Genomic DNA, 25,124 nt, shown 5'->3' with positions numbered 1-25,124 from the left:
TGGTCCTATAGCTTAATTCTCATTATTTTTAGCTACAACAACAGCACAAGTTCATTCTGAAAGTTTTTTTATCTTGCTTTTCTCGATGGCAAAATTATCCGAGTTATATTACTGTGCCTTACGCCAACCTTCAGTTGGCGCCGAATCATATTTCCAAAAATGAAATCAACCGAAAATTCGGCGGATCCCACGTACCGTAGGAGTCGATGTTATGCGAAGCATGCGGTGGATAGGTGACTGTGGCGTAACTTTCTTTACTGAGCGACAGGTTCGAAAATGACGCTAAAGATTTGTATAAATTGTATACGGACACTTATATATGTTGAAGAGCCACATATGTGTTATATAACGAGTTGTTTACGGTTGGGTAACGCTGCCAATGGCAACGTGGGTATTACCAACACCAGAAGCGGTAAGCTGATATGTAGTGCTTATACGTGTCCCGAGAACGCACGCACGTTTCAGGAACCAGTGTGCATGTGTGCAAGAAGTTCTTGACAGTTCTTGAACAAGGGCATCATCACCGCGATCAGTGAGAACCAGCAGCTGGTCATGACTTGTTATAGGATCCGGTCGTGATCGTGGTGACGAGGGGTCCATGTGTAGTGAAGTATGTATGTGGTATAGTAGAGCTGTTGGAATTCGTGGATGCCTCGGTCATTTCGTCGACAAATTGTCTGTCGACAGAGCCGGCGACATGTCGGAACCTGAAGCCACCCTTCGCGTTGGTGAGGTATAGGCCATCGAGACTGGTAGGCCTGGATAGTGCTACGTAGAGCAACATCAGTGGATGATGTTTGTCGTATTCGTAGACTACCTGGGTGTATGTGGCCTACGTAGCCTAGTCTACAAAGCGGCTGTCAATCAATCTGGCATCATCCTCGGTCAGCATGAGGACATCGCCCAGCATCGTAAGAAATGAAGAGGACACTGCGTCGTTCTAGTGGACGAAGTGCACTTTACGGTGCGGTGATGTGGATATAATATGTAACTTTCGTTAATGTATTCCTCCGGGGTCGAGCAATGCTTCAATATAGCTTGCTGAATCATAGGAATATAAACGTAATATTTATTAGACTACTATAAAAGTGGAGCCAACACTGCAACTACAGACGTTAATCTGATATGACGTCTGTATCGTAGGAGTACACATCGTAGGAGTATCATGTAGTGTTTAATGCTTTCTTGTAAAATTAGATAGCCAGCACCCCAACCACAATTGACGTTGCACCGATATTACGCCTGCGTAGGCTGTTTTTCCAAACCAATTTATAGACCTGGCGTGGCTCAGTGGTAGAATACCTGATTGCCACGCAGAGTGCTTGGGTTCGATTTCTGCTGGGATCTTAACTTGCATTCTTTCCATTCGTTGAGTCAACGCTGCCGATTTTGGTTTTCTTTAACGCTCTAGCATTTAGGTTAGCAATGTCTGTTCTCGCCGTTCCTGGGTAGATATAAACTGTCAATCACCTGTGGCGCATACCCGTACACCGCGGCCCGTGGTGAACGGGTATGTGCCACATGTGTCTAGCGGAAAGGGTTTCACGACGTACGCGACAGGTTTTTAAGGTTATTCATGCCATGACCCGGCAATTATATTCGTCAAATCCTCTTACCCTCCCATGCAAATTTTGGTCTGCACCAAGTTAAGGAGGCGATAATGAGAGCCCCCAGACGTAGGCGGCTAGATAGATAGATAGATAGATAGATAGATAGATAGATACGCAAATAGAAACGCTCAAAGTGCCAGAGGTTCGCTAATAAATGCTTCGCATTTAATAACTCCTCCTTAAAGAAAGACATACATTCACCAAAATATTCGTTTGATAGGTCATGCATCAGTTAAAGACAGAGGTAGGTGAATATAACGACAGCGCGATAGAAGATGGAGAACGGGAAGAGAATACAAAGGATTAAAGGCTGAACCGCATGGCGTGTTTCTCGCGAGCGATAGACGCGACGCGCAGAGAACGCCGGCGTTGCCGTGGTCGCAAGTGCACCCGCATGGAAAGAAAGCAAGGGTAGAGAATGAGGTCGCAGTCTGGGTCAGTTGGTACAAGACGCTGAGGCAAAAACCAGTAAAAACGAGCGGGTGACGCGCCGCGCGAGGCGTTTCCTTTTTCTACTCCTAGTAGGTAGACGAGGCGGCGCGATTTTGCGATGGCGTTCGTCAAAAACACGCGCGCGTGCCTCTGACCGCATGTCAAACGCGCCTGAAATCGCTCCATGCGGGACGCAATGACGCGATATTGCGATGGCGCTCGACAAAAAAAAAAAAAAAAAAAAACCATAAAAACGCGCGCGTCCCTCCAACCGCGCGTCAATGGCGTCTGAAGCGAATGAATGTGAATGTGAAAGGCTATTTTAAACCATAGCGACATGGAATGGAGTAGTGAGGCGAAGCGGTTACTTGTACGCAGTATGCAATGGAGTTTTCGAAATGCGAAAGCATCGCAAGAACCCACAGCCTAGCGAGTACAGACAACCAGATTTGCACCAGCCACGATTACAAGCGAACGCGACTCGCGCGTCACCCTTCCGCCCGCCTTTATTTGTAGACCGCGGGTATGCTTAACAAGACCCATAGAGTTTCCTACAATACTTACTAGAGGAAACTCTGGCGCTAGTGTCTAAAGAGCTGCAACGCATGGCGCTTCAGCCAGCATGTGAATGGTACACGGATTTGTCTAAACTTCGTTCTTTCGGCTCCGTTTGGCTCTGCGTCGCCTGTATCCACTCTGTCGCAAAACGAAGTTGAGCAAGAGTCAGCAGTTACACTTCACCACTTTATCCTTTTTAGGCTCACCAATTGAAATCCTGTCACGAAGTTCACAATCGTCTATTCTTTTATCCAAAAGAAAACCAAAACACAACAATAAACAAAGGCATAAGTGCGTTCGAAGCCCGGAAGCACGATGACTAAGCAAATCCGTGTACTACCCATCATTCCCATGGTGGCTGAACGATCGCAGCGCCAGAGTCCCCTCAGTTAATTTTAGGAAACTCTATGGCAAGACCATCGCGGAGTACTCGTGTGGAGCATAGAGTTTCCTAAAATTAACTAGAGGGGACTCTGGCGCTGCGATCGTTCAGCTACCATGGGAATGATGGGTAGTACACAAATTTGCCTAGTCTTCGTGCTTGCGGCTTCAAACGTACTTGTGGCTTTGTTTATTGCCGTGTTTTGGCGTTCGTTTCGGATAAAAGAATAGACCGTTGTGAACTTCGTGACCAGGTCTGATTTGGTTAGCCTAAAAAAGTTAAAGTGGTGAAGTGGAACTGCTGACTTTTGCTGAATTTAGTTTTGCGACAAAGCGGATGCAGCCGACGCGGAGCCAAACGGAGCCGAAAGAACGAAGTTTAGACAAATTTGTGTACTACCCATCATTCCCATGCTGGCTGAAGCGTCATGCGTTGCAGCTCCCATAGACACTAGCGCCAGAGTTCCCTCTAGTAAGTATTGTAGGAAACTCTATGGTGTGGAGTACGCGTCTCACCCGTCTTCACGCCCCTACTGCGCTGCTACTCGCGCGATCGGCGCAGACGAAGTGGACGCGTAGCACGCGGTATCTTGTTTTAAAGCGTTTTCAAACGGAGCTGGTATTCTTTTCGTCATGCCGTTACGCGTTCGCGTAAGGTATCATCATCATGAATGCTATCTGCCTTTCTTGCGCGTCTAACGCAATGTGCACCCGGCGCACGCTCTCCAGATACCCCGCATTGTCCTTGGATGAACGAGAAGACGAGTACACAGAGAGAGAGAAAGAGAGAGAGAGAAAGAAAGAGATAGAAATGAAGAGAAAAATAGAAATAAAGAGAAAGAACGGGTAGAAAGAGAGAAGGAGATAGAAAGAAACAGAGAAAAAAGAGATAGAGAAAGCAGATAGCACGATGGAAACAGACAGAAAAAGAAAGAGACAGAAAAAGGAAGCGAGAGATAGAGAGAGAAAAAGGGAAGAAAGTTAAGAAAAGAAAGAGTAAGAAAGAGGAAGAAAGCGAAAATAAAGCGAAAGAAGGAAGGCCGCCCAGCGCCGTTGTCATTCAGGCTTGTCACCTCTCGTGCAAAGCTGCCTTAAAATTTTTAAGCTCACGCGACGCCAGAAAGACGAAGTACAGATGCAGCGGGTGCGTTCAGCTTTTTTTTCTACTATATTTTTTTGTGTGGCACGACTTTGAAACATTTGCATTTAAGGGCGTTGCCCCACAAGTTAGGAGGCCGAGAGAGTACTACGTCGCGCATCATTTGCAAGCGATCTCTTTTTAAATGCGAAGTATTTTTTCGCGAACTTCTGCGACTTTGAGCGTATCTATCTATCTATCTATCTATCTATCTATCTATCTATCTATCTATCTATCTATCTATCTGTCTATCTATCTATCTATCTATCTATCTATCTATCTATCTATCTATCTATCTATCTATCTATCTATCTATCTATCTATCTATCTATCTATCTATCTATCTATCTATCTATCTATCTATCTATCTATCTATCTATCTATCTATCTATCTATCTATCTATCTATCTATCTATCTATCTATCTATCTATCTATCTATCTATCTATCTATCTAGCCGCCTACGATTTTGTGCCCTCCTGGCCGTTCCGTTAATAGGATGTACACCAAAATTGGTATGGCGTAACATGACTTCATGGCGAACATAAATAACAGGTCATAACATGAAAATTATGATATCCATGTCATGAACGACATGATTTACATGCCACTGTTCTGGTGATCTTGAGGCTGTTTCGTTAGCTTAATATATACCAAAATCGGTATGGCGTGATAAGAGCGTATGATGAACATAAGTGATAGGCCCTAACGTGCAAATCATGACACGCATGTCATGTACAGCATGATTTACATTGCACGATCATGGTGCGCTCGCGGCCGTTTCGCTAGCTTGATATACACCAAAATTGGTATTGTGCGTCGCGACTCTGTGAACAGCACAAATAACAAGTGGTAACATCAAAATCATGACACGCATGTCATGTACAGCATCACTTACGTGCCACGCTCATGGTGCGCTGGCGGCCGTTTCGCATGCTTGATATACACCAAATTTTGTGTGTCGCGACGTGACTGTGTCACGAGCAGAAGTAACAGAAGTTAACATGAAAATCATGACACGCATGTCATGTACAGCATGATTTACATTCCACGCTCACGGTGCACTGGCGGCCGTTTCGATAGTTTGATATGCACCAAAATTCGTATCTCGCGTCGTGACTGTGTGACGAACATAAATAACAGGAGTTAACATGAATATCATGACACGCATGTCATGGGCAGCATGGCTTACGTGCCACGCTCATGGTGCGCTGGCGGCCGTTTCGCTAGCTTGATATACACCAAAATAGGTGGTGCGTGATGGGACTGTGTGACGAACAGAAATAATAGGAGTTAAGATGAAAATCATGACATGCATGTCATGTACAGCATGACTTACGTGCCACGCTCATGGTGCGTTGGCGGACGTTTCGCTAGCTTGATATACACCAAAATAGGTGGTGCGTGATGGGACTGTGTGATGAACAGAAATAATAGGAGTTAAGATGAAAATCATGACACACGTGTCATGTACACTGCAAACGCAAACTAGCCGAATTGGGCGTTTCAAGGGCTACAATCCCCCTTAATACTACCTCCATCTGGACAGTACTACCTTAGGGTGTAATGAGGTGGGTGCAATAAAGTTCTGCGTCCTCAATTTTACTTCGTTAAGAAAATATGTGGAAGAAAGGAGGTAAATTCACTATCTGACGCCATTCGTCGAATGGAGTTAGAGGAATAAAAAACTCCCATCTCATTTCCTCTGGCATGTTTTTTTTTTTTTCCGAAGCTTTCCGTAATGCCTTCAGTGCTGGCGGGCATGCATGCAGCTGTGCGGGGGAAAGAAGTAAAAGAAAGAGGCGGCATGCTTCAGCGCACTTAAAATCCCTTGCACAGATAGCCCAGAGAAAGAGATATACGAGACCCTCCCAACGGCTGGAGAGGAAGCGAGCAAGCCCTTTGGCCTTGGCGGCTGCAGCCTACTCGGCCCGCCCCCGCCAAGTCAAAAGCAAGCCAGACGAGGCGCTACCGATGTGAAATGGGACAAAGCTTCGCGCCGCATGCGCGCGCGAAAAAAAAAAACAGAAAAAAAGAAAGAAACGTGAGGAGGGAGTCGTTCCCGCGGCGGCGCGATCGTCGTAGCTAGGCAAGGCCGGCTAGGCCTTGTCAACACCACTTCTCAAGTGATCAGCTGTGTCGGTCGTGTGTGCGCGTTTTGTGCCTGCAGCCTCACTGTGTTCTCGCCGCTGGATGTGATATGCGTGGTTTGACGACAGTGCGACATGCTGTGCTGCGAGTGGGATAATCGCGACGGCCTGTCGACTCAAGCGAGCGTGCCGCTGTGCATTACCAAGCAGATGATGGGCACCCTGCGTGCTCGGCACATTCAGGAACAAAATGGTAAGTAATACTGATGTTCTCTCTCTTTGCGAGCCCTTATCGTCGCTTATGCACCTGTAGATGACCTTCTGCACATTGCGTCGCTTGAAAAGTGCAATGAAAAGCAAAAAAAAGAAAAAAGAAAATCGGCATGTCAAGCTTGCGAAATGCCCGCACCATGAGCGTGGCATGTAACCCATGCCGTACATTACACGCATGTCATTCATTGTTTCCATGTTACCAGCTGTCATTTATGTAGGTCATACAGTCACGTCACGCTATGCCAATCTTGGTATGATATCAAGTTAGAGAACCGGACGCGAGTGCACCAGGCTCCATGCCGTAAATGACATACATGTCGTTATTTTCATGTTACTATATGTCATTTATGTTCGTCGCACAATCACGTCACGCTATATCAATTTAGGTGTATGTCAAGCTAGCGAACCGGCCGCGAGCGCACCATGAGCCGTGGCGTGTGTACATGACATGCATGTCATTATTTTCATGTTGCCTGCTGTCATGTATGTTGGACGTACAGTCACACTGCACAATACCAATTTTGGTGTATATGAAGCAGGCGAAACGGCCACTAGCGCCCCCGAGACCATGTTGTCAAAATAACGCCATACATGACAAGCGTGTCATGATTTGCACGTTAGAAACTGTCGTTTATGTGCGTCATACACTCTTGTGACGCCATACCTATTTTGGCAAATATCAAGTTAACGAAACAGTCGCAAGAGAACCAAGAGTGTGACGTGTAAATCATGTCGTTAATGAAATGCATATCATGATTTTCAAGTTAAGACCCATCATTCATGTTCTTCATGCAGTCGTGTCATGCCACACAAATTTTGGCATACATCCCATTAATGAAACACCCACACGAGCTATGAGTCGTGGGCGGCTAGATAGATAGGTAGATAGATCCGTTCAAAGTCGTAGAAGGGTTTAACAAATGCTTCGCATTTAAGTCGTTAAACTCAGATAGCAATGATGTGTGATGCATGTTTTGGAACTTCTGTGAATATCACTCATGCTTCATACGACCAGTCAATCGACCCAGGAGTGCGCCCTGATAAAGTTGTTTGCACGATATAATTTTCTTGCCTGCGATAAAGCATGAATGAGGCATGATGCTTTCGGGGAATATACATTAGAGCAAAAGGCCACGGTTATCACATTGTCACATGATGGAATGTACATAAAGGACAACTTTGTTTTCGATTTATTCTTTTCTCCAACTTCATTTGTTTGTTTTAATCCTTCATCATCGTGTCAATTTGTGCACATTGACATGTGACAAGACCGTGCGCTCTCATTTTGCAGCATCTACCTTGGATGCAATCAACTACCCTGGACATCTTTCTCCCGCCATGCAACTGTGAGAACCCACCGAAGCACAGATTGTCAGGAAGTGAAAAGACTTTTCGGCAACAATTTTGCACTCTGCCCGTCTCCTGAAATAGCATATTAAGGTACATAAGCACTGTACCTTCATACATATGCATCAAGGAACAGTGAAATAGCATATCAAGGTACATTAACATCACTAGCTTGGATTCATTTAGCTAGAACGAATAAATCATGTTAAAGCTATACAATGACAGCCATATCATGTGACAGACATCTGCTAAGTGCAGTGTGTATTGTGAAGCACATGCGTTTTATGGTATTGAATGAATGGATAAATGTTTATTCCAGCAAATACAGGAAATGGGCCTCAAGTGAAAAGCGACAATGGTAGCTTGAGAAGTGCACAAGGCCCAGTAGAGCAAAAAGAGAGACAGAGCAGCAGAAACGTGTGCACGTTCAAAGGCAAAACATATACGCATACAAAAAGAATCAGGAAAGACAAAGCAGAAGAAACGTGCACATTCAAAGGCAAAACACGTACGCCATCTGCAAAGTGACAAAATCAAAAAGGGTGAACATTTATGCTAGTGAAAACAATCAAAATCAGAAAACAGTGAAAACAGAAAAGAAGGAACGGCCATTCAACAGCATGGAAGGAATGCAACTTCATTGGTCACGTATCAACAGTGGAATTTGCCAAGGTTACATGTGCATATTCTTAGCCATTATGAGATGTGCAAGGCTAACTTAATCGCATTGATATAAGTCAGCTGTTGAGTCTGTTGAACCAGATTGTTGAATCATCTTGTCTATTCCATCTCGTTAATTTGCTGTTTTGCATTATGTTGCCATAGTTTTCAAGGTCAATACATAGTATCATGACTGTTGACACAATTTGACAAGGTGGAAGCGCTGTTATTGTGCCCAGGACTTAGTTTATCCTCACTAGAAGTGCGCTGTTTATTTTTGCCATGGTTCAGTGCCAAGTTGCCCAATCTTCACTCCTAAACAGAGTAGGTGCGGTTAATCAAGACCTTGCTAACATTCACAACCCTTTTAAAGTGTACTTATAGTGATAACTTTACTGACATCAAAAACTACCCACATAATGGTAAACATGGCAAGGGTACACTTCTGGTGGTGTTTCGCATTTTTTTTACATCCGTTTGTTTTTCGCCCTGTGCACACGAAGTGAAACGCTCACAAGGAAGTACTTAGCAGCATCTCAATTTTGCATTCATTTCGTGTTTTGACAAAATGTCTGCAATAAGGATAGTCAAGTGCGAATCTTTGGTAAGACATTCATTTTTATGTATACAGAAATCTTAGTGGACTTCTTTTTTGTGTAATTTTCAGGAATACACTTCTGGCAAAGCAGCAAGTGTTGCTTGCCCACCAGTCCGTGTTCAAGTCAAGTGTATTGTGGCCATGAGTGTCGGCAGGATTTTGTCTTGGGGTGCAAGGCGGCGTAACGTATCGGCCTGGTGAGCAGGAGAGCATTGGTGTAGCTTGGGTGGGGTCAAGTGCTGGTGTGTCTTGATGGCGGCAGGTGCCCTTTGTGCAAACCCCTGCCGACACCCATGATTGTGGGAACACCCTGATGTGCCTCACTTTACACTATGTCGAACAGCTCGTACATCTTACCACATTTAGGCCAACACTGGTATTGATGCAGAGTGTTATGCGCAATACTGCGTGCAACCTTTCTGATATCGTCTGCATTGAGAAATTCCGCATTGTTTAAAAAGACGCCGAGTGGACCCAGTATTATTGAGCAAACATAAGTCTTAACAGGGGCAGTTGGGCGAGTTGGTGTATATTCATAGTTAAAGAGGGGGGTGCAAAAAAAATCACAGCACAGAGAAATGAAGGGGACAGGATGACGCGCTACTAGCAACTGAAGTTTAATCGAAACCACAGAAAGATGTAAACACACAGTACGAAAAAATTACAAAACTAAGCAATCACACATCCATAGAGGAATGAAGGGGGCAGACAGGACAGTACGCTACTAGTAACTGAAGTGTAATCAAAACCACAGAAAGATATAAACACGCATGACTAAAAAAGCGAAGCACATGTTCAACTTCAGTTGTTAGTAGTGTGTCGTTCCGTCCCCTTTGTTGCTATGTGTTCTGATTTCGTTTTCACGTTTTCCTTACCTATGAACTGAACTCCTGACTGTTTCACAGTCTCTATATATGTGTGGTCAATTTTTATTCATCCTCATGGCATATCAAGTCCTAGGATCCAGTGTGCAAAGCGACCAGTCACTATTTACAGGAATTTTTGTATTTAGTGCCTGTGATTGCCTAATTGCAAGTTGACGTTGCAGCCATGGTGCTTGGATTATTTTCAATGTGGTAATTATGCGTAAGCCATCAAGTGAGGAATTAAGGATGAACTTTTGAGTTACAGATGGCACTAGCTGGCATAAAAACATAGAAGCATGGCTGTACTTGTTATGCATATTAGAAGTATTGGTACATTGCAGTCATGTGCTTATGCCGACAAGTTCCCAAGCACACTTCCAGAAATTTACGATGGCTTCCAGGTATCTGTGAGTAAATATGTACAGCAACATATGAAGGCAACCTTGTAATTTTGTGGGCATTGCTGAATGCTTTTATGCACCTTGGTAAGTGGAGCTACAGTCAACACCACAGGTCTATTTTGGGCTTTTTTGTAGGAAACTCAACTCCAAAATCATCTGCGACATGTTTTGATGCCATAGGGCAAACTAATGCAATAAAAAACTGTACAACTGCCTGTCTACACGGTTTCATATTTCCCAAGAGTGATGCTAGCCTTATTGTACTAATTAGTTTCCTTCGTGTGTAGGCTGACACCAAGTTCCTTGGGTAGCTTATTTTTTTGGATTATACTTACATACTGGCACGGTGAAGTGCACACGTTAGTGTGCATCATGATGAGATTTTACACCCTACTTTCGTATTGCTTTACTGCTGTGAATTATGTATAGTGCTTAGGCTGTACTGTATATGTTGTTCCACGTGTTCAGTTTTGGGAGTAGGTTCTGTGCACGACGATGGAAATATATACCTATATCCTTACATTGACACGAGAACTGCTGCTGTTTTGATTCCAATAAAATGTTCCAACCACTGGTTCTTGTATCAATTGAAGTATGACTACTTGTCGTGCATGCAAATTGAAGAAATGAATTTGTGCTTGCAAAACAAATTGCTGAAACACTGCCTGCTCAATGTAACTGCCTGTGTTTTATTACCAAACACATTGAACAGATGATTCACAGATTATGACATGTTGTAGAAGATAGGCGACAGAAAGACAGAAAGTCATCACTGTGTTCTAACGTAGATTGGTTGATCTTTTATCAATAGTAGCATAATTGAAGGTTGCTGTTGTATAAATAAAGTTTAACGTAGTGTGCAGGTGGACGAGGGAGTGCACATATGGCAGTTTTTCCAGTTTTCTGCATATTTGCTACAGTCCTCGTGTTTCTGTGTTACGATTGTGAAATTCGGAATTGCAAACAAGCCAACCTCTCTGCTGCTGTGGTGAAGTCATTCAACAGAACCAGATTTTCTCAAGAACAGCTGTTCCATTGAGGAAGAGGGTAATGCTTTTCTTTAATGGGTACTGCATCATCTGTCTGAGGGGAGGGCCAAGTACACATGGACGTTCACAAGAGAGAAGTGCAAGTACATTAACTTTCTTGTTTTGTGGGAGACCTGTCACTGGTAAACTGGGGAGGTTGACCTTGACCTTGGGGCACGCGTTAGGCATTCGCTTTAACGCGGTGGCGTGATGCTCACCAATAAAAGCTAATTAGTAAGAAATGTAGGTAGTATCTGAGTATGAAAGCAAACAAATACTGAATATGTGTTATAGAGAATCACTGAATGCCGTGCTAAAGCGTGCATTGCGAATAAGCGCTAATTGCGGAAATAGATAAGCGTTCAGCTGCTCATAAGGCGCTGCTCGCGGCTGTACGCGTGCATTCAACGCACTTTATGTAGGCGCGTTACAATGTCCTTGTAACTCTGGAATTTTCTGCGTTTGTAATTTTCCTATGCGAACGCAGGCGGTCCGCGCTAAAGGGTGCATTGCGAATAAGCGCCAATTGCGGAAACAGTTTTTTGTTCAGCTGCTCAGAGCGCGCTGCTGCCCCTGCGTGCAGCTCGCCGCAGTACGCGCGCATTAAATGCACTTAATGTAGGCGCGTTACAATGTTCTTCTAAGTCGGGCCTCTGCGTGTGTAACTTTCATATGAGAACGCAGGCGGTCTTCGAACCGCTCATAACACGCTGCCGCATCTGGACGCGCGCAGTTCGCGGCTGCAGAAATAACGAAAATTGCTCCACAGCATACGCTCATGGAATGCACATACGTTCGCTCATCTGAAGATACCTTTGTCACGCTGGTATTCACGAATTTAGAGCGAGCGAAGAGGGCACACATTTATCATTTTTCTAGCGGCACGACACGGTGAACCGGAGAATTCGGAGCCGGGGGTGTTTAGGTCGATCGGCTCGGCCTGCATGACGCCCCACAAATTATGTATTGACCTTCCGCAAGAGCAAACACACGCCGATGGTACAAGAACAGAAGTTCGAAGTTGTGCCGACGGGTTACCAGCCGCTTTGTACATACATTGGTACATATATAAGCCCACGAAAAAAAGCAAGCTTGCAAGTGGTGGCGCTGTGGTGTAATGGTTATAGTGCTTGCTTTGAGTGCGTGTGGTCGCGAGTTCGATTCCTGTGTCGTGCGTACTTATATGCAAATGTCATGGTTGTGCATAAATACTTTGATGTCCATTTTCTATTATGTCCTAGTGATGAATAGTAGCGGTAATTGGCCGGTAAACGTAATATACTGCCTAAGATACACTTTTTTTTTTCATTTCGCGACCGCTCTAGGGCCTCGTATAAAAGGAGGCTTTAAAAGCTCTCAAAAGAAGCAGAAAAACTCTCAATGCGCTCTGTTCAAGCCCCCAAAATGGGTTACATAAACACACCAACTTTACCTCCAAAAGGAGGCTTTAAAAGCTCTCAAAAGAACCAGAAAAACTTCCAATGCGCTCCGTTCAAGCCCTCAAAATGAGTTCAATAAAAACACAAATTTACCTCCTTAGTTCCGTCTAATCACTTCCTTAAAGGATGTAAATAAAACCTCCTTTTGAACCTCTTTTTGAAGGGGGTTTTGCGTAGTACCTTTTGGATGCACGTTATGCGTCGAGCCCGAAACTCCCTAAAAGGCTCAAACCCGTTTGCTGTGTACAGCATGACTTACGTGCCACGCTAATGGTGCGCTGGCGGCCGTTCGCTAGATTGATATACACCAAAATTGGTATTCCGCGAGTGAATGTTTGACGGACATAAATAGCCGGATTTAATATGACACTCATGGCGCGCATGTCATGTAGGGCATGATTTAGACGCCACGCTCCTGGTGCGCTCGCGCCCGTTTTGTTAACTGGATATATACAAAAAACAGTATGGCATGACAGGAGTGTGTGTCGAATATGACGCATCGTATATATATATATATATATATATATATATATATATATATATATATATATATATATATATATATATATACACGTACCAGAATGTACGTTTCATTAGCATGCCATATACCAGATTGTACATGCATGCATTCATGACACACTCGCGATATATAGTGAACTAGATGTCACGACATGATTGACTTCGTGTTTGCCTCAATGACAAACAAGACGATGTATGCTGCTCTTTGCTGGCGGCTTCGCATTACATCGATTGCCAAATTGCGTGGGAACTGCCGGCTTTTTTTAAAGCCAGTGCTGTCGGCCAAGCCCATGACCTCTGAGACTCGTCGTAGTCGCCTAGTATCCTTCTCTGTCTTTGGAGGCGCAGCCTATTGGTCGAGTATGTGCGCTACCCTGGATTTATCTGCAGTGAACGCGTGCTATGACGCGAATGTAACGTATGGGAACGACACTGCTTTTCTGGCTTCCTTTTGCAAAGAAAAAAACAATGTCGACAAAGGGAGAGTAGAACAGCACAAGCGCATGCGCATGTGCTGTTCTGTTCCCCCTTTGTCGATGTTGTTTTTTTGTGCAGTTTTCCTCATCATGAGCACTTACACTAGGTTACGCAAGTGACAGGCTTCGCGTTGGGCTAGTTGGTAATTCATTATGAGGGAAGCTAGGTAGGTAAACAACTTTAATGATTCATGAAAGAATCATGTGAGGGGGTTGTGTGGGGGGAAGTGAAAACAGGACGACGATGGGCCCTCGGGCCGCTCTAGATGGCCGGACACTTCTAGGCTTCGGCGGCCCCTATGGCTCAGCCCACTGTACGGAGCTGTAACTCCGGTTGCGAGCTGCGCAGAGCAGTCTCCCAACGCTCCTGGTGTTCTGACCCTTGCCACGGTGGCTTGGATTTATTTGGGCAATTCACAAAGACGTGATTGAAGTCAGCTCTGGTGCTAGGACACAAGTTGCAATGAGAAGTTGCAATGAGAGAAAGAACGGAGTCGTGACTATGGCCGTTTGAAGACTGCGCCACAAAACCTGGTCACTTCTGGAGAGAGATTTACGTGGCGGGAATTTCGGCAAGAGAGTGTGATGTCGTGGTAGCTGAGGATTCGATCCCGGGCACCGCGAAGCGAAGGCAGGTCACTGCGCAAAAAAAACAATGTCGACAAAAGGAGAACAGAACAGCACAAGCACATGTGCTTATGCACAAGGGCATGCGCAGGTGCTGTGCTGTTCTTCCTTTGTCGACGTTGGTTTTTTGCGCAGTTTCCTTCAAAATGAGCACTTACACTAGGTTACGCAAGTGACATGCTTCGTTATCACGTTCACAGAATTCCGCATCTGGGGCCCGAGCCGAAGTTTGACCGCTGGGGCAGCGAATCGCATCGCATCAAAACTGGCGAGAAACCAGAGCAACAAACAAACCACATCTCTTTTTTCTGCCTGCTGGTTACCCGACGAGGCGAAGGTAGAGAGGCGGCTATATGAATCGCACCGCTGAAAAACGGAAGCGCTCTCCAGCGCTCGCCAAGAGCAGGGGCGGAAAGTATCTGGAGACGGACAGCGGCAAACGTCGCCCTTATGGCTCATTCACACTGCGGAATCCGCCAGCCACAGCGACCGGAATTTGCGCGCCGCCGAAATTCAACATTGTTCACACCGCTTAGCAACCGCACCGCCGAAACTTGGGCGCCTAGTTGTCATCGTCCCTTCGCGCGAAGGAACGCTAACATCGACGCGCTCTGCGTTGTGCACGCGTTTCGTTATGGCGAAGCGCATAAACAGGAGCCGGGTCGTCGAACTGCTGGGCCTGCTGGAAAGGAACATTCTGGCGATGTCTGACGAGGAGAAACGTGCGTTCGCCGAACAAGAAACGACGCAAGCAGTCGTGGTTGGTTCGCCCTGATTTGCAAGACGCGAGAAGCTTGGTCGAGCCGAGATAATGCTTTTTGCGAGATCGCGATGGTGTAATGCAAAGATGATAATCGCGACAACACTTGGCACTTGTTGAGAGCTACAGGATGATTACGAAATACTTCGCTGTTGCTGCGGGCTTCGACGACTTCAATATCACAAGCACGTCGCCATTTTTCGAATGTTCTACTCGCGTTCCGATTCGTTCGCGGTGAGGGAATCCGACGGCAGCTGCCGCAAAAATCTGTCCAGGACCGATCGACGCGGAAAGGGATTTTCCGGCGGATCTCGCTGCCGCCGAAGCGGATTCCGCGCGCTCTCGCCGCCGAATGTCTCAGTGTGAACGCGCCTTTACGCCTTTATACGCATGCGCCGCGTTTACAAATCTCGCCGCCAGTTTGCACCACGCGGGCTGCCGGACACACGATCGCGTGTTCCCTTTAACAGTGTACCGCACTGTACGCAAGGTTGCAGTTAACTGTTTATTTTTATGTTTAATAAAACTTTCATTCTTTTTTGTTTAGTTTTCGCGTTTCTGTAAAAACCTAAACTTCTGACAACGCAAAATATCTTGTTTTTTTTTCTTGATTTGATTAAGCCTGATGCTTTCTCCCGAGCATGAGAGGATGCAAAGTGATCGGAAATTTCACCATTTTTTATTGCTGTCAGGACAGCGGCCAAGTAGGAAATGTGAGCTCAGATGTTTTATTACTTCTCTGAACTTTCATTCACCAATTCAAGCAACAGTTTGCACAAATTACACACGTCGCCTCGAATAATTCTGGCATTGTCTCGCGCCACTGTGGGCCACGTCGCAGCACCAATAACAACGCCAACACCGTTGACATGGCTCCTAGAGGAACCATGTGAACGTAGGGACATTCCTTACGTAGGGACATTCCTTATTCTACGTAGGGAAAACCGGACTACTTCGCGTAGCAGTACATGTGCAGATGCTCCGCCCCCGTAGCTTTCCCTTCATTGCCAAGAAAAGTTGTCCGCGAGTATTTAACACCTGCTTGCCACGCAGACTGCCTGGTTCGACTCTCACTAGGACCAGAAGTTTTATATAATTTATTTTATTTGCAACCCTTTCGACTTTTAGCTCAAAATCATTGACGCCCTCTCCGGAATTTCTGCGAAACGAGCGCTATAACGCTATCGCGTTAAAATGCTCAGACCTGGTGAGGGGACCTTGTTTTAAACGTGCGAGCGTTTTCGAGTAACTTCTTCAACATGAAAGCAAGGTTCTAGTGATCTCTAATGCCCCACTAGTATGGGAAAGTCGTAAGCTAGTTTAAGGATAATGTAAACTACTTCGAGTAACTTCTACTAAATATAATTTAGCAAGGTGCATGTTTGGACTAGTTGGTACTCCATTTGAACATCTAAATAGCGCGAAGTTCAGGGACGAAAGACAGGAGAATGCGACACACACAAGCGCTAACTTCCAACTGAATTTTATTGAAGAAAACACATGCATATATAGGGTAACACCACTCCTGCGCAGCTTCACATCCACGTAACCACATTCACTCCTAAGTGAGAAGATTTATCTCTCTAAAGGCACACCACCAGTTACATAGAACAATGTGAATGTGGTTACGTGGATGTGAAGCTGCGCAGGAGTGGTGTTACCCTATATATTCATGTGTTTTCTTCAATAAAATTCAGTTGGAAGTTAGCGCTTGTGTGTGTCGCATTCTCCTGTCTTTCGTCCCTGAAGTTCGCGCTATTTAGATGTTCTACTAAAGTCATAGATGCTCATCAATGGCACACTCTCAATGGAGCCGCCTCATTCACGTAATCTGCGCACTTGCTATATCGAACAACCCCCTTCGATACCCTGGGGAGGCACGTCATTCCTTCTCCTCGTCTACAAAAGCTATAAAACTCACACTAGACGTTGTGAAACGTCATGGACGACAACCACTCACGGTTTGTGTCTTTATTATAAGTTGTTACTTAGCTTCAAGTATATCAAGCAGGATGATGTGCATAGCTGATTTTGTGGTATAGATATACAACTGTGTCGCTGGTTCGGGATAGGAAGCCTTGGCGTCCATCAAAGTTTGCCAGGGATTCCGAGATCAGCACTGATCAGCCAAACGGGAAACTTAGAAGGAAACGAGGAAATTTATTTTCTAAAACATATAGTAGCTGGAATACCAAAGAGAATGACCTCACTCTTGGAATGAAACCATCTCGCACGACTTTTTTTATAGAGGTTTAGGTCAGTAGTACCAGTGTCCTATTGGAAAGACTATATTCTTTCTTAGGTTGTAGCCACCACAGAACGTTCCTGGAAAGTTTTCTTTGCTTCAGTCGGCATTTACCAGGCTGATCCAATGTGCTGTTAAAAAAAGAAAGAAAAACATTACATGTGCGTATGCAGGAAAAATACAGTGTGCCGGTTATGTTTGCTAACAGATCGGAAACCTTCATGCATCAAGTTCGATCTGAAACATTCGTTTAGAAAACCTCGCGAATCAAAACACAGCAGTGCGTCGCATTAGTAAGAAAATAAGACGGAATAAACCTGGCTTCGCGGCAACAACACTCTTCCGAGCATGCGAGCTGTTACCGTATTAGCGCTGTGAACATGACGTTGAGCCGCCGTGGTGGTCCAGTGGTTATGGTGCTCGACTGCTGAACCAGAAGGTCGCGGTACCGAATTTCGGCAACGGGGGCCGCACTTCGACGGAGGCGAAACGCTAGAGGCCCATGTGCTTAGATTTAGGTCCACGTTAAAGAAGCCTATGTTATCGAACATTCCGCAGCTCTCCACTACTGAGTCCCTCAATATCACATCGTGGTTTTGGGACGCAAGACCACAGCAATTATAAATATAGGAATATGCTGTTTAGGTGTGCTGTTGCTATGCAGCACAACCTTAATGCATACCCCAGAATAATAATGTATTAGGTACTCCGATAATTTTTTGGAAATCTTCAAATCATGCACGTTTGGCGGCTTTCATCGTAGATCGTGTCCACAATAATCAGAAGGAATGGTGTGATCAGTGTCCATTTAAGTTAGTAAATATGCATTCGTATATTTCAAACTGAACACAGCGTTGCGCACGCCCATGACTGATATATGTATTCGTAATCACTAAAATTTGCAGACGCACGTGCATTCGGTTAATAATCATTGCCGTAGACCTGTGCGGCGGTCGCAAAATCGCCGGCGGAGGTGCGCCGGTGTTTCCACCTCCGGCGGCGGCATGTGCATGAACGGCGCGGGGTTCAGCGGATCGCCGGCGACGTGGCGCAGGCGAAGGGGTGGGGGGGGGGGGGGGCAGGCGTAGATTCAAGAGATGGTGGGCAGAAATTTTGTCGTTTCAATTTTGGAAAAAATCTGTTTCACCGAAAGGCGAAGCAGTGATTGCGACAGCAACATGTCGTAATGTTATACGAACTAAGGTTACCAGCTAACTCTTTTTGGTCCGATCTCGCATAACTTTGCAAAACGCTGGTGCATGGAAATACGGCCGCTCCCGGTAGCGAAGCGGTTTCGTGCAGTTTCTCGTATCAGTGGACGTAGCACGAAGCGGTGAAATCACAGCGCGTAGAAGGGCACACGAGCCGTTAGTTGATGTCTGCCGACATAGCGACCGCGCCCTTATAGTAAAAGTTCACAGTTGCTGCTCGAGCCACGCAGTTCCCCATTACCCCGGCGTCCCTTCATGCTACATCGCCCAGCGAAAGACGGGCGGGGCGTTTCCTTTCTGGTTGAAGAGCAATTAACGGCTGTCATTGCACGCGGGTTCATGTTATGGCATGCGCCCTCCATGTGACAGAGAAGGCCAGCTTATTTCATTTCCGCTTCAGCAGCGTTCCTCGCCAGCGCTCGCGAGCTTTTAGTCGCAGGTAGGTACAACATGCGATGCGCGCAGCGATGTTGTCGATTTGGACTTGATACGGAACAGTATGGTGACGGTGAAAAATAGTCCGGAGTGTTCATGTAATTGGTATGGCAATAAAAATATACAAAAAACGCCAGGCCTGCGCTGAAACCGCAACACAGTCACAGTGAAAGCTGGAGAGAGAGAGAGAGAAAACTTTTATTTGTGAAGGCCTCAAGGATTATCCTCGTTGGGTGGAGCCCTTAGTTCAGGGCCCCATTGGCTGGAAGAGCGGCGTTTCTAGAGCCCGTTAAGCTCTCTTGGGGCTACAATACAAGTACACTAGAAAGGTACCCACTACGCCATAAATCACAATTTTTGTGAAGCTGGGAAGCACCTACTAAGCCATTATTCGTCATTCTGCCGAGAAGCGAGGCACCAGCTACACGTCTGTAAGGCATTATGTGCACTTTGTTGACGCGACGACCGATGACGATGAAGAATTAAGGCTCAGCCCTTTGTAATGGGTTGGAATCTTTAAACGGCCCACCAGTTATGTAATTTGCATTGGGTGACGCCCGGTCGTTATTTCCCTCTCCCGTCATGCTGTATAACATAGGTTGACGTGGGAGAGAGACGGGGGGGGGGGGGGGCGAAGAACTTTACTGAGACCCCAAGAAAATGGATCATGCGCTTATGGGCTTCCTTGGCAACCAATACAAGTGCACTTGCGAGGAACCCACTACGCTATAAATCATTGTAATTTTTGTGAAGTAGGGCAGCAGGCCCTGTGTCATTTTTCGTCATTCTACGGAGAGCGTTGGTACCTGCTATACGCATGTAAGGCATTATGCGCACTTTGTTGATTCTGTGCCTGATGACGATGAAGAATTATGGCAGAGTCCCTTGTAATGGGTTGGAAGCATTCAACAACCTACTCGTTGCGCAATTCGCATTGTGTGACGCCTGGTTACAGAATTCGCGTTGTGCGACGCTTGGTGCTTATTTTACTCTTCTACCACGCTATATTGCATTTGTTAATGTGGTTCCTTCCCGACATGAAGCATGTATAGGACCTTTTTGCAAAGCAGTTTCAAGCACCGGCATGGCTCAGAGGCTGAATACGGGGCTCCCACGCAGAGGGCCCAGGTTCGAACCTCGTTCCATCCTGGAAACTTTTTCTTATTTCGTTTTTTTTTCTTATTTCGAGCGATACTGGTTACGGACACCGGCGGCGGCGGACAACTACGGCGCCAAAAACGCCGGTGAAATGATCTCATAACAGCTTTCGCTGTAAAACCGTGGAAGTGGGCTCGCCTTTTTACAGCGAAAGCTGTTATGAGATCATTTCACCGGCCGTTTTGGCGCCGTAGTTGTCTGCCGCCGCCGCCGCCGCCGCCGGTGTCCGTAACCAGTATCGCTCGAAATAAGAAAAAAAAACGAAATAAGAAAAAAATTCCAGGATGGAACGAGGTTCGAACCTGGGCCCTCTGCGTGGGAGCCCAGTATTCAACCTCTGAGCCATGCCGGTGCTTGAAACTGCTTTGCAAAAAGGTCCTATACATGCTTCATGTCGGGAAGGAACCACATTAACAAATGCAATATAGCGTGGTAGAAGAGTAAAATAAGCACCAAGCGTCGCACAACGCGAATTCTGTAACCAGGCGTCACACAACGCGAATTGCGCAACGAGTAGGTTGTTGAATGCTTCCAACCCATTACGAAGAGCTCTGCCATAATTCTTCATCGTCATCAGGCACAGCATCAACAAAGTGCGCATAATGCCTTACATGCGTTTAGCAGGTACCAACGCTCTCCGTAGAATGACGAAAAATCGCACAGTGCCTGCTGCCCTACTTCTCAAAAATTACAATGATTTATAGCGTAGTGGCATCCTCGCAAGTGAACATGTATTGGTTGCCAAGGAAGCCCATAAGCGCATGATCCACTTCCTCGGGGTCTCAGTAAAATTACAATGATTTATAGCGTAGTGGGTTCCTCGCAAGTGCACTTGTATTGGTTGCCAAGGAAGCCCATAAGCGCATGATCCATTTCCTCGGGGTCTCAGTAAAGTTCTTCGCCCCCCCCCCCCGTCTCTCTCCCCCGTCAACGTATGTTATACAGTATGACGGGCGGGAGAGGGAAATAGTGACCGGGCGTCACCCAATGCAAATTACATAACTGGTGGACCGTTTAAAGATTCCAACCCATTACAAAGGGCTGAGCCATAATTCTTCATCGTCATCAGTCGTCGCGTCAACAAAGCGCACATAATGCCTTACAGACGTGTAGCTGGCGCCTCGCTTCTCCGCAGAATGACGAATAATGGCTTAGTAGGTGCTTCCCAAATTCACAAAAATTGTGATTTATGGCGTAGTGGGTACCTTTCTAGTGTACTTGTATTGTAGCCCCAAGAGAGCTTAACGGCCTCGAGAAACGCCGCCCTTCCAGCTTTCGCTGTGACTGTGCTGCGGTTTCAGCGCAGGCCTGGCGTTTTTTCTGGAGAGCTGCATCATCTCCGCTGTAAACAGTCTGTCCGTTGGAAGAATCAAATAATCCGACGCCTTTTCCACTGGTTTCGTTCTCGCCTTCCCTACCCTTCTTACAGGCGATATCTCCTCGCCGCATATTTTTTTTCATAAAGCCAGTGTATACGCGTGCTTTATGAAACACACGTATGCAGCACGCATGACATTGTATAGAATGTCAGCACTAAGCATTGAGCCTATCAGGCCATGATTTTATCGGACTATCGGTCAGCAATGAAGCACTATACTCATTAGACCACCACGGCGCTTGTCCATCGGTAAGCGATCCTATGTTCGAAGCATGGAAAATGTTGCAGAGCATTCATTTACCACGTTTAAGCCACGAGTGCAGCATGATGTTATGCCAGCGAGGCTCTCTGACGCCGGCTGCATGGTTTGACAGCTAAGCTGTGGTATCTTCGATTCGATGGACCAACGTTTCATAGGACTGAATGATTGAGCAATGGGCTACACGAATTGATTGACAGCAATAAAACTAAGTGCACTGCACCTTCATGTTCACGCGTCTCTTCGTGAGCTCTAATTATGCTCGACTTCCCATAGCGTGATCACAACACAAACGAACTCGGTTGCTAGGCAGCTTCTCCGCATGAAAAAGTCTTGCGGTGAACACCAGGAACTCCGCATTGCTTGAAGGAGCCTTGTCATGTATCGTGCGCTTTCCAGATTTCCGTTGTGCTTTCTATTATTGAAACGACTACCCATGTGTCCCATCTGTGCGTAATTGCAATGATGTCGACGGTGAGGGTGACTGAGTGCAGGGATACTGGTAGACGGGCAGCTTTGCGCTCCTCGTTTTAGGAGTAAGTCCTGAATGTCATTGCTGATCTTTCTTAACGTAACGTCTACAATAACGAGCCAGATTTCGCATATTCGTCGGTAGTACGCGGCATAAGTTACTAAATAAACCGAGAATTTAATATTATTAAGCAAAATAACGTTTTCGAGTTTACGTGAGTTGAATGGGGATGAGGATAGCCTGTACATGAAAGCATTCCGAGAACCAAATCGTTTGCAAATGCACTCTAATGCAGACACTATTAAGAGCACTGTGTGTTCCATTAACTAAAAATGAAAGGAGTTATGAGCTTAGACAAAAGCACAATGATTTTGAGCACTCTGCAGTGGCAGAACTGTATCTGTCGGGTAAAATGGTAAAGTAAGCCTTAGAAAGAGGCAAACAAACAAAACGATTAGTTTCAACCCTGGATCGCTGAGGGAGCCGTTCATATTGGTCCTATAGCTCACTGCTCATTGATTTCAGCCACGACAACAGCACAAGTTTATTCTGAAAGTCTTTTTAACTTGATTATCTGGACGGCGAAATTATCCGCGTTATATTACATTGCTTCACGTCAACATTCAGTAGGCGCCGAATCATATTTCCAAAAATGAAATCAAACGAATACCTCCTAGAGAAAGACATACATTCACCAAAATATTCGTTTCATAGGTCATGCATCAGTTAAAGGCAGATGTAGGTGAATATAACAACAGCGTGATAGAAAATGGAGAACGCGAAGAAAATACGGGGGAGGCTTAAAGGGCCCCTCAACCACCCCAAGGTCGAAATTAAGTTGTGGCGTTGCAGTTGTGCACGAGTCTACAGCAAACGCTGGCGGAGTTGCACGCGCTTTCTCGTTTCGCTCTTTCCTTCGCTAGGCTGCGTTCGTCGGCTCGTCTATCCACTTCTCCGAGTGCCCTTCCTCAGCGTCCGAGGTGGAAACGCAAGAAGCGCGCGCATCTATTAGCAGAAAACAGGCTCTTGTTCGCCCCACTGATCTCCACTAGGAGGAGCTGGATGGCGCATCGAGCACGCGGGCGTGAAGCCACCGGAAGCCGCCGTTTTTGTCCCGGAAAAGAGCTTTTCTCTTCTTTTTTTAAAGAAATACCTGCCTGTAGCGCAGTAAACTGTACGAATCGACCAGAAAAACCGTCAGGGAAGACATTTAATGCGTAAGTACCTCAAAGTTGCATTACTTTTTACGCATTTTGTACGTTGCAGTACTCTGCCGTATTCGGACGGTGTCGGCACGGCGTTTGTCATCTTTCGTGTAGCGTTCGTCGGTGTCTAAAGTGAGGCGTAATCGCAGAGTTTGAAAAAATAAACGATCATAACAACAGCTGCCACCCGAGAATATTTGAACTGCGCGACTGAGACGGACAGAAGACGCCAGCTTCCGGGACAAACAGGGGGGCCTTCCGGTGGCTTCACAAGCGCCGGCCTCGCAGAGCGGGGATGCGCCGTCCAGCCTTTTTAATGGAGGTCAGTGGTTCGCCCACTGGCAGCGTCTCTTGCTTGCGACGTCACCTAATCATACAGGTGACGTCACGCCGGCTGTTGTCGACAGAGCAAAGGCACGGAGAGGAGCAGGCGAGCGTCTGTTGGCGGTTTAGTGGCCCTTTAAAGGGCCCCTCACCAGGTGACCTAACGAATTTCAGTTAGACATTGCAAGTTGTTGCGAGCCCAATAAAGAGCATTTTGCCACAAGAATTTTTCTAATCGGTCGGTCAGAAGCTGAGAAAAACAATAATTTGTAGCGGCGCGAAACCATGATGCGAGGAGGCGAACTGCAAACCCTTGCCGCTCGCCCCGTGTAGCCTTCGCAAGCCAAATCCCTTCCCTGCCCTCTTCGGCACTCGAGCAGAAGGATCACATAACGCATACGCATGAACACGTCATGCGCACAAAATGTCACGAACGCATGACGTGCCCGAACCAGCCCGAGCCCCCGAGACGCGAGCGGTGTTGTGGCGGCGTTCTTTACGCTTCATCTCTGCAAATTATGCCGAATGCGCCCTCGCCGATCACTTGGCTTTTAACCTATTACTGAGCACGAAAGCTGCAACATTTGTACGGACGCGAGACTAGCGGTGTGCTGCATGAACATAGTTAGACGCGGGAGGATAAATGCATGGCCTCCGAGATTAGCAATCTCGGAGGCCACGATAAATGCATAGAGTTTCCTACAATACTTACTAGAGGGAACTCTGGCGCTAGTGTCTATGGGAGCTGCAACGCATGACACTTTAGCTAGCATGGGAATGATGGGTAGTACACAAATTTGCCTAAACTTCGTACTTTCGGCTCCGTTTGGCTCCTCGTCGGCTGCATCCGCTTTGTCGAAAAACGAACTTCAGCAAAAGTCAGCAGTTTCACTTCGCTACTTTAACTTCTTTAGGCGCAGCAATTCAAATCTGGTCACGAAGTTCATAGCGATCCATTCTTTTATCCGAAATAAATCCAAAACACAGCAATAAACAAAGCTACAAGTACGTTTGAAGCCGCAAGCACGAAGACTAGGCAAATTTGTGTACTACCCATCATTCCCATGGTAGCTGAACGATCGCAGCGCCAGAGTACCCTCTAGTTAATTTTAGGAAACTCTATGGATAAATGAGCTTAATGAGCGCTGGAACGCGGTAGAAAATTAGTTTCTTTGCAAAGGGTGGCGTCTGCACGATGCGCAAGGCGCGAGAACACGAACGCGTGCGAAACGGAG

This window comes from Rhipicephalus sanguineus, chromosome 9, assembly GCF_013339695.2.
Source record: "Rhipicephalus sanguineus isolate Rsan-2018 chromosome 9, BIME_Rsan_1.4, whole genome shotgun sequence".
Lineage (NCBI taxonomy): Eukaryota > Metazoa > Arthropoda > Arachnida > Ixodida > Ixodidae > Rhipicephalus > Rhipicephalus sanguineus.
Note: the sequence above shows the minus strand (reverse complement) of the source record.